The following is a 15,557-nucleotide window of genomic DNA, read 5'->3' on the forward strand; positions in this document are numbered from 1 at the left end:
GAACGCTGTCATTTCTTTCTGCTCTTCCTTGTTTGCTCATACTCATCTTGACCGCCAGAGGTCAGTAATACACCAGAAATGACAACTCATTGCCAACCATTTCAGGCTCATCAGAAGTTGCAATTAATTATTCAAGCACCACCACCGTGCTTGTTTACCTCCTCTACAAGAAATGGGCTTCGTGCCTAAATGTCTTTTAATGCATTTGCAGCCTTTAAGTCACTGAAAAGGGGGAATTTAGAAAACCACGGTAAAGAGCTTCCATTTTATTCGCTGAGTAGCCCCCTCCCACTCCAAATTCACTCTCCGGCGCCTCCAGGAAAAAAAGTCCACCGGAAGATCATCTCTACAATATTCGCACCCGGCATGTGTGAGTCTCCCTCTCCTGAGTCCGCCGTTGTCTCTTTTCCAGAAATAAATTTCTTCCACCTTCTGATTGGAGCAAAAGACAGCAGCGCGCATCTGCAGCTTGTGCAAACGCAAAGTGAAGTTTCGTGTCTGAGTTGCGAGCACATGGCTGACCTCGGCACCCAACAATTTCAAATTTGCTTTGACTTTGCCTGCAGGAGGAGAAAGGTACTCGTGAGTTAAAGGCCTCCAAAAAAGGTCAGTGCGGCACGCACGCACGCACGCACGACTTGAGCATTTAGGACGGGAGCGTAATCATAATAAGCATTTTGCCTGCCCGTGTTGGACTTGCCGTCTGTGCGAGGCCACCAGAGGAATTTTGAGAGGAAACTTGGTCAGCGTGCATACAAAACAGTGATGAGAAATTAATTGGAAGCGATGAGGGCAGCATATTGTCGACCTCCACCACCTGCAGCCATTTACTTGCTCGCTATCCGCACGGCACCTTCTCGTTGAATTTCACGTCCCGTTTTTTTGCGGTCAAACTTGATATGCGAATTAATATGCATATTGTATCAGTGATCGGAGGAACACTACCGAGTGCAATTACTTGGCCTTGTTGGAAAGTATTTATGTAACACTTTTATACGCCTTGGATGAACGAGGCTCAAAATACAGCGCGAGAAAGGAAATTTGCCGAGTTTGGCTGTCAAAATGTGTGCTTGTGTTGCCCAGGGGGGAAATGCAGTTGAAATGTTTTGAAATTCCGTTAAAATACAAAATATACATACACCACGGAAATAATACTTTTTATGTACTCGAAAATATACACAACAAAGAAAATAAAATACAGTTTCAAGTAATTATTTTTTCTAGTGACAATTAGTCGCCGATGTCGCCACAGCTACGTTGGTCACGTGATATGCGACGAGGGGCAAGGAGTTAGCTTGCTGTCTGAAAAGTCAAACTGAAATGCTGGAGGGGAAACTATTGCTAAATAAAGTGAATGAATGGTTCAGGAGGGGGGGGGGCACACCACACAGTCCTGAATTTAAATGGATAATCGCCCAAAATCGACCCCAATTGTTGTGCCACGTTTAGGTTTCGTTTTTGGTTAGCCAGCAATTAAACGAAACAGCTGGTTGCTTTTAACACGTGACTCCAAGCAAATGAATTGGTCACTGTATTGGAGTTTGCTTTGGGGTTTTCCCCGCAGAAGTTAATCATTTTACATGAACTTTCCAGGGAAACTCGTGGCAAAAGACAAACATCCGGACTGTTCGTTGTTCTATGGAGGATGCTAAGAGCTAGCATAGCATGCTAGCCGCTTCACCTTCACCTTGTAAGTAAACAACACGTCACTCACTTACAAATTTGCCCTCACGAGTCAAGCACAACTTGATTATTGAAGCGACAATTTACCAATATTACCTGCTAAATTCGTCACCGGAAATTAATAAATAAATCAATTCAACCGCAACTCCGCTGGGGTCAACTGTGGATGTGGTTTATTTGCAGGAAGTAGTGAGCAAACTAACCTAAATGGATGAAGGTTGTTGCACTTTTGTCACAGAAATCTGTTTTCCCATTTTTGGTGTTTGAAGCTCAATTGAATCATTCATTCAGTTTGTCCAACAAGAAAAGATCTTGCAGTCCTCTCATGTTAGATCAACAAACTGCAATCTAACTATGGGATGTGACATCAACATTGTTAAACCGGGAAGTCGCCTCATAAATGGATGAACAAAGAGCACTTTGTTCACTGTGTTGGAGGAATTGATTGAATTATTTTTTTTTCTTTTGAGGCCGAATGGAACTACTCTCCCTGTCTGGGAGTCAACTATGTTTCTGTCTTGTGATCTTAAGTCATCTCTGAACCAGTAAGTCGCCTAACAAACTGATGTTCGATAAACAAAAACACCACAATCTGTTTTTCACTTTTTCATTTTCTTGTCATTTGTGGCCCAGTGGACCCATTTAGCACGTCCAAGGCTCAATGTTACGTCTTCTTGCGTCCTCCTTCACCAACTAGGAAGTAGCCTTGGGATTTTTAAACCATTTACCTTGTCCGAGAGTCTGAAAATGTTAACATAGGCCACTTTTTGACCTTTTGATGGAGGCATTGAACCCGTCGTAGTCAAAAATGCTTCACTCTGCTTCTGAGTCGTTCCGTAGTTCAGCTCACCAACGTGCGAAAACATTTTAACGTCTTTTTTTAAATTATTTTTTTTTGGTCAATCAAAATCTGCCCCGCGTGGAGAATCAATGACGTTATTAACATGAAAGTCACTCGTTGGCATCGGGAGCCAATCGATGACGATAATCCCAAGTAACGGTCCTCCGAGCTGTTCTTACATTTATGTTATCGGCTTTTCTCCTCGCTTCCTTTGACATATTAATTGCCCGCCTAAGTGCTTCTGTTTTTTTTTTTTCCTCATTCTTCCCTGATCACTCTATTCATGGCCGTCCCATCTGTCCGTCATTATTGATCCATTAAACACGCACGTTAGCGTTAATTACACCTGAGCACGTTGTACTTTTGCGACATGACGGCCGCGTCCTCGCCCGCCCGTCGTCGTCCGGCCTCGCTCAGACGCGATCGATACGATGCGTTAGCAATTAGCAGTTAGCGGCTTTAACTAGCAGCCAAGGCATCAAACGGCTTGTTAAATGTCAATTTGAGCGGGCAGCCAGCGAGCGCTTCTCACCTCAGGAATGACGAGCCAGATGCATTTTTCACATTTCTGCCATTTTTGTCCTTCACGACTAAAAATGAAAATGCAGAAAGTGGAGGTTCATGTCTCTGAGCCATCTTGAAAATGGATTGCAAGAATGTCTTCAACCTGTCCCTGACTTTGTCTCCAATTTTTCATTTGTCACAACTTTGCTTTGAAGCGAAAAGTCTTGAAGGCTGCCTGACATTGTCGGATGCAAATAAACCACAAAAATCACCTAAAATTCTTTTAAAATTTTACACAACACTGACAGGCTTATATTTGTTATCTTCTGCGTAAAACGACATGTTGCGAAAAGGTTCTGTTTTGAGTTGCAAGCGTGCTCAAGCAACAAATGCAACTTGTAAGTCAGGTCACCAGTGAACTTGGCAACGACGAGACGATTGGGTGACTCGTAACAGCGAACCAACCTTTGCGTGCGCTTGTCAAGCGGGCATCACAGCAGTCTTATTTTTCCTGACGCAAGCCGGCTCGCGCGAGGGCGCGATTACTCACGCCGACTGACCACATCTCTGCGCTTTCGTGCTATAGCTAGCGGCGGCGGCTAACCCCAAAGGCTCCATGCATTTGAATAATGTAGCGCCCCACAACAAACATTAGCATATGCGGCTACTTCCGAGCCATCGGGGCGCCGTGATTCACTCCTACAAACTCTACATTGTATATTTCAGCCATTTAAAGCAGACGATTTTAGTTTTTAGTATTAACGTTTCGAACCTAATGGCATTTTTTTTTTCTTCCCATGTTTTTCAGTGCTGAATTCGCAAATCATGACCGTCGTCTTCCACTCCGTCAGACGCCAAGGTGTTTCGCGAACCAGTAAGTGTGTCAGCAAGAGTGGCCTTTTTCCCATTTTATGTCGCTTTTTTTTATTTTTAAAAATATAATCACAACTTTAATGTCGGCATCATCGGCGTTTCTGAGAATGAATGAATTAATCTCTTTGGACCTCCCCCAAGGAAATTTTTGGTTGATTTCAGCATTAAACTCGTGTTCGTCAACAGATATGTTTTTCTTTTGGGTTGGCCAAAGTTTGTTCCTTTATCTGTTGGTGAAAAAAATGACGTTTTTTTTCGGGGTAAAAAAAGTATCAAGCCAAAGTTATAAAAACAGATAAATGTGATTAAATAGCATTTTGTTTTCTTGTATGTATAATTTCTTTTCCTGTCATGTTTTTTTTGCTTTGGGCTTCCTCCAAGGAAGTTCGGCTTCTTTAGAATCTTAAATATCACAAATAATTTGTGATGAGGATGCCGACGCTATTTAATTTCCACCAATCCCGACGGCACGTTTTGACGGCGGCGGTGCGTCAATTTAGGACGCCTTGTCCTTGGTGGAGGTCTTCCGTCGACTTGCACTTTTGCTCTCCTCGCCGTTACGGCGAGACAATTAGCGAAATGGAACAAAATCATTTTGTCCGTTGCCGCCCACGCCATGCATCCCGCGCTATAATCCTCGCGTTTGTTATCCGGCCCGCAAAGCATGATGGGAAGAGCGCTTTTGTCCGAGGCGGAGAGGTCATCGGCGGCCAACGGGAGCCCTCGTGGTGCTGTCCCCCCCCCCCACCTCCCCCCCAACCCTTCCTTACTCCAACACTGTTGCTTGGATACGCTGCGGTTTTAATTAAGGGCCGCCATCCCCTGCGCTAACCTTCATTTCCATTAAAGTCGATGAGGCGTCCGCAAGTGTTGTCCGAACTTCAACAAACAACGCGGGAAGCTTTGTTGATGGAAGCTCAGCCGGCGGTCGTCTCCTACGTGGCGCCGTCTTTCAGGCCGGCCAAGCGACGCGGCTCTGACTCGGCTGCTCGTTATTTGAGCATCAGCGTGGCGCACACTTGTGCCATTCTTCCCAAACAAGGCACTTGCTTTGGTACTTGCTGAAAGCTGCAATGGCGCCCGCGGGATTGAAGCTCCTCTTGGTGATTAAGCGCAGCTCAGCTCTCTGAGCTAATTGGCCTCGGGGCCCCCATGCGCCACGATTACGGGCGGCCAGCTGGGATGCGGATGAAGACTTGGTGGGGGGGCGGGGGGGGTCGATAGAGCCGGCTTCCCGGGCTCTGGACAAATAAAAAAAACGAAAAAAAAAAAAAAGAAAAGCATGATTTTGAGACGGCAGAGGTGCGAATATGAGACGTGCAAGCCACAAGTCGGTCTCAAACCTTCAATTTCAAAGTGACGTGAAGGATTCTGAGAATAATAAGGCTTTTTGTTTTCAAGCGTAAATTTGTAGAATATTCTGGATCGCTTGAAAATTCTGACGCTATTTTTGGGGTTTGCAACATTTCTGATGAAACTAAACTTATTTTTTTACTTTTAAAAACCTTTTCCCTAATATTCCGAACTTGTAACTCATTTTCCTCTTTTCCGCTCCGCTTCTTGCCGCTTGCTTGGCTGACGCCGTACGCATTTACTTGACCGGCTGACTATTTGGCCGTAAATCTTGGGGGCAACCACTCCAACTTGCAAGTTGCTACATCAAACCCCGAGGTCTCGTTTTGGTCGCAAGGATGTACGAGCACGACTTTCGTTGGAGGGCGCGATATATTCTCATCACGGTTGACACAAAGTGGAGGAGGCGCGAAAACGCTCATCTGTCACTTTGGGCTCGCTTCGCACTCCAGACTGGCGACGAGTGACTTGTTGCCTCCCAAAATTCACTTGCACTCCATAAAGCCCAACAGACAATTATCGTGCGGGCGGGTTGCAGCGTTGGAATTTATATTCATCTTATGACTTTTTTCAAGCCAGATTTTTGGCATTACCCGAAAACAAAAAGTGAAAGTGACTTACACAGAAAGAAGACGACTAACGCACAAATCAATCTACAAACTCGCTCACCAACATGCAAATGGCACCCCCCCTCGTCCTCCCACCCGCCCCACCTTGTCCCGAAATGCAAATGTTCGAGTCGCGTCGTAATTGCGTTCAATTAGTCAATTTTCCCTTCAAAAGAAAATAGCCAAACAAATCCTGTCATATATTTTCTTCTTCTTTTGTTTACGTGACAAGCGAGTCGACTTTTTGGCCGCTGCTTCCCAATTAGAGCGATGATTATCGATCGCAGCGACGCTAATCTCCTTTTCGCAGGACGAAGCGATCGATAGGTGAGCGTAATGAGTAACCTGAATGAGTCGAATGCGATTTGGGATGGATACATATTTGAAAAGACGCCGTTGTCGTGTTTATTTCGTTTTCTAGTCTAAATTCCGGGGGAGACTCTCATCTAGAAAATACACCGTCAAGTCACTGTACTTTTATTTTAAATTTTTTTTGGGCTCAACTTTCGAATTCTTGGCATAACTTGCATGTGCGGGGCTGTCTTGTAAAACATAATTCATAAACAAGCTCAAAACATTCTGTGTGCAGAGAAAATTTTTTTTTTCCAGCTGGCAGCTTGTCGTCTGTCGTGGCCTGGCTGGCTTTTTGCTTTTCTTTCTTCAGCAAACATGCCACCCAATCCAACTCGTGCGTGTTTTTCCGGCTGGTTCAAAGTGAAAGGCGCACAAGGTGAGAAATGACAGAAAACACAGCAAGTGCGCGGCTGTCTCGAATGAAGTGCTCGGCAAACTTTTGGACGGTTTCTAAAATAAACGGAGGGCCCTTCTTAATTGAAGATGCGTTTATTTATAGTGGAGACGTTGAAATCGGTCGATTCGGTCCAATTTTCAGCTCTAAACTCATTTTAGCTCAGGGGCCACATGGAGAAAAAAATGTCATATTTAGCACATTTATGTCTGATATTATTATATTATGTTTGACATTTGTTTTGACCGCCTTATTTTTATACTTGACCAAATCATCTCACGGACCAAACCACCTGTTTGTGGGCCCGAGCCGGCCCGCGGGCCGTATGTTTGACACCCTCACTCTAAACAATTGTTGATTGAGATCATCGCTGGCCTGCGGCGCCGCTACTAAAGCGTGACTCCATCCCGCAGTCGACCGTCCTTCTCCGTCCTTTTTTTTTTTTTCCCTGTGACTTTTCCGTCCACTCTCGCAAGTGGGTTAGCTTGAAAGTTTGCCGTACGTCTTTCCAGGTTTGCAAACTTTAGCTGGCTCATTTGCAAAGCTAGGTTAAGCTTATGTAAACGAGATGCATTTCAAGTACGTCGGAGGGCCCGGAAAACAAACATTTCCCCCCTCCGCCCCCGCCGGTGCCCCTCCCCCTTGACAGGCAAGTGACAGCTATTTAAATGCGAAGTGTCATTAAGGCACACAACCCTGCGCGACACCTGCTTTAATCACGGCAAACAAAGGCGCCGCCAGTGGCCGACTCGGCGCTCCCTCTCTGTGATATTCAAATGACGGGGCGGCGCAACATCCACAACAACAACATCAAAGAATAGGCAGCGCGCCGCCAAGGGCTTCCCGCCGACGCCGCTAATCATCATCAATTTCCGCCTGATTAAAGCAAGAAGAAGAAGAAGAAATTTGCTAACTCTTGCAATCATATGGCGTTGCACCCGAGTCTTCGTGTTCTCCATGGCGGACGTCGGCGAGCTTTTTGTTCGCTGCCGTACAAGCGACGCTTCAGCTCGCGGCGCTCACGATGATCTTCGACGTTGGCCTGATGCGGCTAGCTTGTGCTTTCGGAGGTTTTGTGGAACACTCGAGGCGCATTTTGTCACAGAAATGTTTGGCTAACTTGACATTTTTTAGGGTTTCGGGGCCATCAAATTTCCAGCAAGACGCCTTTTAGAAACATTTTGAATCTCGCCTTCTGGTCTGCTAAATGTTCTTTGGGCGGGTCCAACTTTTGGTCAGGCCAATTATTCCTGCAAATGTTGCTCTGATTTGGAATCTCGCCTTCCGTGCCATTGGATGGCTTGCAAGATGTTTTTGAGCACATGTACCATCTGCTTCTGCTCGCTTTTAGCTTGTGATGCAATTTTTTGCTGGTTCAGAGATTTTGTGGGACAACTGTTTCACAACAATGTTGGTGTCATCAAATGAAGATGCTTTCGAATTTACGTTTCTTACGGCAGGTCGGGTCACTTTTTAGCACAAATTCTTGAAATTAATTAATTTTTACACAAATGATTTAACAAGAAAATCCGAGTTGGCACTTATAGCATGCAGTGTGACCGTAGCCTTATTCCCAAATTCCTTTTTTTGTGTGTTTGACTTGCATTGTAATCCTGCACTTCCATTGGGCTTTTTTTTTTTTTTTTCACAAAGTTGAAAGCCATACTTTCCCAAATTGTGCTTTGTCTTGGACTTTGTCCTGATGGGTCTCGCTGGCGGTTTTCATCTTGGACAGCTGAAAGCCGCTGCTCTTCCCGGGCCCGTAATTTTAATTTTAACGAGGAGGGTGGGGTCACTGGGACGAAACATCCGTCACGCCCGCCAAGGCCCGCCTGGCCACTTGTCACTAACTCGCTTGGGCATTGCATTCGAGCACTTTTGTCTCTTTCCAGAAAGTGCCGCGCAGCCTTCACATACGTGCGACTAAATTATGATAAGCGTATGTTAGTGTATTCTATTGTTTATAAATGTTTCATCAGCACGTAGTTCGCTCCATAATCAAGGGAGCCCTAAACAACCATATGCTCGGCTGTTTCCTCTTAAGATGCAAATGAAGTTGTTGGAGTCGTGATTTTGTGCTCGTCGATGTTCCTCTTCCTGCGGGATTAAGAGCGGCCGTTTACGCAGCGCAACATTAGCCGTGCCGCTGTTGCGTATGTTGCTCGCATTTTGGACGTCGAGCGTTATTATTAAACATCTGGTCGCTGGCGCAGTGGGGGAATAAATCAGCGGCCTCTTTGACGAATCAAACCTAATCACAGCGGCATTCTGCTGGATGTAATTAACGGGCGCGGCGTGGAACATATATATATCGCCTTCAATCTGCTCGCAATCGCAAAGGACGTCGTTACGCCGCTCGTATGTGGAAGTCACGCACCAACAAAGCTGCCATGGCTCTTAATGAGTTTTCGCAATGTTAATTGGGAGGCCGAAAACCTGCTGCAAAGCGGCGCACGTATCAAAAGTGGAAATAAGCGGCATCGGCTCACTAAAATGAGTACACGCCTCACATTTAGGGAAAATATGGCTTGGGAATTAGTTTGCGTGGCACTAAATGGGGGGGGAGAAAAAAAAAAAAAGGGACACACGCTACAATGTCAAGTAGTCCGTGTAAATAAAGGTAGCGTGCCCTTGAAACGACTCAACATGCTGCCATTCTTGTCTCATAAATGCCAACAACGGCAAAAAATATATACAAATATTTTGTGCGACTAGCATTTATTTTTGAAATGCTGATGATGTAAGCGAGCTATCGTTTGTGTTTGAGTCGCACCGAGGAATTCGCCCAAATGAGGCTCATCCAAAAGCAGAGAATTTTTTCGTTCCCCCCTCCTATTATGGGCGGGGCCTAACTCACTCAAAGTTGGATCATTTTGACGGTTTACCATGAACAGGCCCGGCCGTCTCCGATTGGTTGTTTTTCTCGGGCATGGTGTTGTCTTGCAAAGAGGCGAAAGATGGCCACTGAGAGAGATGATTTACCACCCACCGATCGTTTTAATCATGTGTTAAGCATGTTAGTTCAGATTGGCAGTTAATTAATAAAAAAAAATTAAAAAAAACTCACTCTTGACGAGACTAGGCCCGTGAAAACGTCACTCGAGGAAATGCTCTTCCCACCTCGGCGAGGAACTGTTTGTGCACAATGTCGTATGGAGGGACAAGTTTAGTCTCACACATTTTAACGCGGCTAATTTAAAACAGTTGCACACACACATACACACACACACTCGCGACTCATAAAAAGATTAGACCTTGGGTGCCCAAAATGTCTGAGGCATGACAGTGAATGATGGCTTCATTTAAAGTCATAATAGTTTTAATAAATGAAGTAGAGGCGGCCGTGGCGAACTGGCGCAACGTGATTAAACACGCCGGTCTTGTGCTAATTAGCTTCCTTCAGGTGTTAACTACAAAATGCCCAAAACCGGCCAGCCGGCCGGCCGGCTTTAAAATAAGTCGGCGACATTTCCCCGCAAAGCCTCCATCAGATGAGGATTTGAGGCGCTTCCTTTTGGGAGGGGGGAGTCGGAAAGACGTCGTGGAAGTCACCTTCATATGAAAGCCATCGATCCGCTCGGCGTTGGAGACAATAAGGAAGATGTTGTCATTTGATTTGACTCCCTCAGACTGACTTGAGGGATCGACACTCCATAATGAGGCAGGAAAAAAAAACACACAGTGGATCAACGATATCATACTTTTTTTTTTTTTTTTTTTTTCTTAAGGCACGTGGAAAACAGACCAGCAGGCTGTCAAGTGCATGCCAAAGCAACAGGTGGCGCTACACGCTTTGGCGAATTAGAAGATAATCGCACATGTGGACCGATAACTGGCGGAATGCTGTATGAGTTCATTTAATACATTTTTTTGTTTTGTTTTTACAAAAACTAAGCTAGAATCATCTAAAGTATTTTCCCCCAATTTCAGCTGTACAAATGACAACTATCTTTTTGTAAATCCCCAATCAATTCCATTGGGGGACTGGACTTTGGTCCTCTCCATCTGCTGCAGGGTGGACCGTGTGACATGAATATTCAGATTTTCCAATGCGCCGCTTTTCGCCTTGAAGTCGACTCCCCCATCAACGCCAAGTTAATACCTTCCAAATTGAAATTTGTGGCTTGGATCCTTGGACACAACTGCAGTGTTTCTTTTTATGTCAGGCTTTACTTCTTGAAACCTTGACTCCTTTGATTATTACCTCCCTCAAGGCATACAAGTGTTTGTGTTCTGTGTCCTTGTCTGCTTGCTTTCACTCTGTGCTGCACCTGGCACAAAAAACATCAAGGCTGATTATTTATATATATATATATATATATATATATATGCTGTAATAATTGTTTGTTGCATATACAAGAGATCTCAAACAAGTGTCATACTGTTGCTGTTCCACTTCAGTCCTGTAGGTGGCAGTAGCTTGTTTTGAAATGATCCAAACAAATGAAGATGGTGCCATTTCAGGGAAACGGCAAAACAATTTCGCTTTTTTCCAATTTCATTTTGGCACCCCCCACCTGAATATATTCAAACATCCAAGGACTCAAGTTTGGATATTGTAGCAGTGTACGCGAAGACGTCGGCAATTGATTTGCTTGTCTTCCACCTGGTGACTGAGACAAAGTAGCTAATTGAAGTCAAGGTTTTCCATGCATCGCTAATTAGTTCACTTGAGAGACAAAGTGGGCAGCGGGAATGACCGCACATCCGACCAGGAAATAAACGATGACTTCGAGCCACTCCTTCATTAGCCAAGAAGAAATTGGCGTAAAAAAAACCAGCCAAATATCCACGTGTATGTATTTTGGTAATGTGTTGTGATGTAGCTGCTGATTGCGGCGAGGGAGTTGTTGGATCACCTCGGGGCTGAAAGGAAATAATTGATTTTTCCCTTCAAGGTTAGCGAGGGAAAAAAAAAAGCCGCGGGGAAAGCTACAGCGGGCCCAGCAGTGGGCCAATTAATGCTGTTGATTTGGAAGAGGTGGGAAGCATTTATTTATATATATTTTTTGTGTTTTGCATTTTCCTGAGATTAGTGGGAAGACTGAAGAAAATATCCTGTAATCTTTCTTTACCCAAGTTGCCTTCTCTTGAAAAGCGCACACGTTGTTGTTGTTGTTGGTATTTTTAGTTTGCTACCTCAAAAGCGAGTGTGACTTTTGCCGGTCGGCATCTCCTGCGACTTCTATTTTTACGTGGCAGCAACATACGTATATTATCAAGCATCATCAAAGCCTTTTGGTCCTTTTCATAATCCTGTTGTTTTGGTGGCGGCGCAGGGGGGGAAGAGGGACGTCTCAAGTCTCGCACATAAAAGAAAATATTAATAACCTGCTCACCATTGATCACTTAGCGTTCCGCAAATTCCCTGGTGATCAGCGCGCAATACAGTTTATGGCAGTTTGGAAATTAAGAGACACATTTAAGTCCTTCTCTGTACTTTTTTCCGCCAAGAAAAGTTGGCTTGACTCAAGAGGAAACGCGCCGTACGACATTCAGGTGTACAAGATGAGCTAATAGCGAAATGGTGACGGTAACGCGCGGTTCGCTCGTCAGATGTTGTTAGCGGGCGGTCTAAAAATGCATTTCAAGTGACTTTTTTTGTCTTTTGACAGTTTTGAATAAAAATATAGAATCTTTGGCGTGCAAAGCCACCGTTTTGCACATTTTATTGTCATAATTAAATTGAAGTTGAAATTGACAAAAGCACACATTTCTCTTTGCGAACATTTTACATTGACTTTTTAGACGATTACAAAAAGCAATTTTTACATGTTTGCTAGCTTGCAAAATTTATTCAGCATTACGTATTTGAGCTAGCAATAGCACACGTAGCTTTTGCGTGTTCAACTGCCATTATGACACCGACTCGCTCGCTCGCTCGCGTTCTCTCTCTCCCCATCTCCATCTCGGTTCTTTTCATGTAATTATATGAACAAAATCATTTTAAAATGTGATCGCGCTGCTCGATAATGCAGTAAGTAAACAAGTGCGTTAAAAGGAGCTAATTAGCGATAAGGACTTTTTAACCCCCGCTGGAGGTGAAAGTACAAAGCCACATTTCATTTCACACTTTATTTACTTGCCTAATGAGATTATCTCGTTGATGTCTCCGTTTATAGCCCGCCCGACATTTGCGTCAAAGTGGCCGACTAACAAAAGTCTACTCTTTGGAAAAACGTGGGAATTGAAGAAGGCGGCAAGAGCGCCGCCGCCATCGCAACCGCCAGCCATACCTCCCGCCGCACTCGCACGCAGATTTGTGCGGGCTGATTTATGGGATAAAACGGGGGATGTGCTCTATTTCGCCGCGTTCATATCCATTTATGTAATTAACAAGGAGTGCTACCGGTTGCGCTGGCGGTTAATAAGCTCCGGTGGGAAACACGAGCAAGCGGGTGAACCCGTGGCCCTGGAGATGTTAAACACAGATGAATAGATGCCAGAGCACACACGGCCCGCCACTAAATCACACCAAATGAGCAACGCAAATGGGCCCCGCCACCAAAAAGCCAATATAGCGCAAATGGACCGGGCCTCTTATAGATATTGAAAACGGCTAACCTTGACATCAACGTGCCACCTTTTGGACACGCATCCGTCAGATTGGCGCAGGTCGGCCACAAAGTCAAGTTGGCCAATCCTAAATGGCGCTAAAGTTGTGCCTTGAGATGCCACTCACGTAACATTTGGAAAATCACTGGGGTGCAAATTCGGCAGTTTTTAGCTGTTTACTCCGGCAAATAGTTTTCTATTAGTCGTGAGTCGTAAGAGACTGACATTTCTTGAAATTTCGGCAAAGTCTGTTGCCTTACCTTCCGGGACCTGCTCACGGGACCTCTGCCGCAGTGCGTGTGACTCGAGATGAAAAAGCAAACAGGCAACTTACGGCTGATTGGCTCGAACCCACTGCACAAGGAACCAATCAGATGGTGCTGTGGGCGGGCCAATCTGCTTCTGCAGGCAGGGCCACCAGCACAGCAGTGAGAGAGCGAGAGAGAAGTATGCTGCAGTCAGCCAAAATAAACCAGCATTTCATTCATCACCAAGAATTTATTTATCAAGAATGAATATTTTTTGTTGTTATTCCTCCTTCGCATGACCTCTTTCTTATACTTGTTCTTTCAAATCCACATTTTTTTCTATGGCACACATTTGCAACATCAACAAATGAGAACTTTTACTCGACTTTCCTTACTAACTTGCCAAACAATGTCGGACAAGAACGGCAAATTTACTGCGCCTGTCGCAGGCCTCCACTTCTTAAACCTTGATCTTAACTAACGCGGCTTTATAGCTAAACCAGACTTGCACGCTAACCTTGACAGATGACCGTAAAAGATTTTTTTTTTTCCCACAACAGCTGCTATATAACGTTAGCACCCAAAGCCTCGTGAAAGTCGTCCGCGTCCTCGTCGGCGACAAAACAAACACACAAAACGACGTTTGGCGGAGAGCCATGCGCGATCAAATGTTTTGCCCGCGCAGTTGCATGACTTCCATCTGCACCGCTTTTCTCTTCCAGATTTTTATTTTTTTGCTGAGCTAAAATGTTAGCGGGGCCACAACGGGGTTAGCGGCAGAATAGTGTTTTGCAAGCATATGTTCACGCCAAGGCCAAGCCATTGCACGTTTCTTTGACATCATAATAAAACTTGCGCATTAGGATAATTCAACGTTGCTTTTGGGACATTCTTGTTCATGTTTAAGTTCATGTTTCAAGCCAGGGTTCGGTTTTTAAATGAATGTTATGAGCCGTTGTTCTGGTTTCGGTCACGGATTAAAGTGTCAAATGAGGTTTTGAAGCCCGGCTTGGGGCCCGATTAGATTTCCTCGACAGGTTTCTGTTTTGAAGTTATGCTTTTAAGAAAGGAATGTAGGTATCAAAACAAGTTTGGGGTTTAGCACAGGACATTTCTTCACAGCCTAGCCTGTTCCTGTGTTGTCTAGGCCACAGTTGCCTTCCCCGTGCCATCCTTTTCGCACAAAGCATCCGAGGCCTGGCGCTCTTCCGTGCTTGTAATAACGCCATCAAGTCCTCGCCATAACTAACGTCCATAACAACGCACTCATCGCAAGAGCGCCGCTCGCTCGCTCGCCTAATTGTGCAGAGTTATGCTCTGCTAAACGCCCACAGGAAGAGCTCCACGCGCCGCTTTTATGGAGCGCGGGCACGAAGGACCTTTTCTCCATTTCGTTTCTGCTTCTGCGTCGTTATTTTTCTTATTCTATGTCGTCGTCTCATTCTGCGACTTTCTCGCTTTTACGAGGCTAACCTGGGAGATTCAGCTAAAACTTAAACAGGATTTTGAGCTTGAAAACGTTGTTATAGGAAAAAAATGATTGATGTGTTTACAAGCTCGCAATGTGAAAGTAACCTGAATTTTTTATTTTTTTTTCTGGGAGGGGATTGGCTGAGAAAAAAAGTCTTGGCCAATTCTAGTTTTATCATTAGGCTGGGAACCTTTTGAAAAAAAAAAAAAAAAAATCCACTAATGATGGCCATCAGAGGGCAGCGGGGTCTCGCGTGGATAAGATCACAGTGGATCCAAATTATGTGGATGCAAAAACACGGAAAAAAAATGATAGAGATTATTTCAATTTTGTCATAGAAGCGATAATGTCATTTACACACTTGTCGGTCACCATGCACGCACACTGTTAAATACTACTACTACTAAGTTGGGTGCAAGTATTTTGAAAAGTTAGTCAAAAGTCAAATTTTCTTCATTTGTAAATACATAATTTTGCATCAAACAAAAGTTGTTGTTGTTGGTACTTTCTGAAAGAGAAGTCCTGCTCAGGTGCTTCAGGTGTCAACAAAGCAAATATTATCAGCATATAATCATTCTGTAAGCCTTGAAAAATATTTGTGACACGACATCCGACATCCGGTTTGGCGAGAAAAACACCGCGACGGCTCGTTTGTTGGAATGAGAAGAAAGCC

At 44.6% G+C, this 15,557-nt stretch overlaps 1 protein-coding gene across 6 annotated transcripts in view; it reads left to right on the forward strand.

Moving 5' to 3' along the window:
• The first annotated feature begins 293 nt into the window (after positions 1-293).
• LOC148318612 (cadherin-7-like) overlaps positions 294-15,557 on the forward strand; it is an 87,136-nt gene continuing 71,872 nt past the window's right edge. Inside the window, exons 1-4 of one of the 6 annotated variants that reach the window (XM_088282390.1) lie at positions 294-370; positions 1,594-1,690; positions 2,154-2,228; positions 3,837-3,902. The gene's annotated coding sequence lies outside the window, so the exon portion shown is untranslated. The other 5 variants (XM_088282392.1, XM_088282391.1, XM_088282395.1 and 2 more) reach the window with 5 other exon arrangements.

This window comes from Idiotropiscis lumnitzeri, chromosome 19, assembly GCF_059441095.1.
Source record: "Idiotropiscis lumnitzeri isolate Australia: NSW breed Sydney's pygmy pipehorse chromosome 19, RoL_Ilum_1.0, whole genome shotgun sequence".
NCBI lineage: Eukaryota > Metazoa > Chordata > Actinopteri > Syngnathiformes > Syngnathidae > Idiotropiscis > Idiotropiscis lumnitzeri.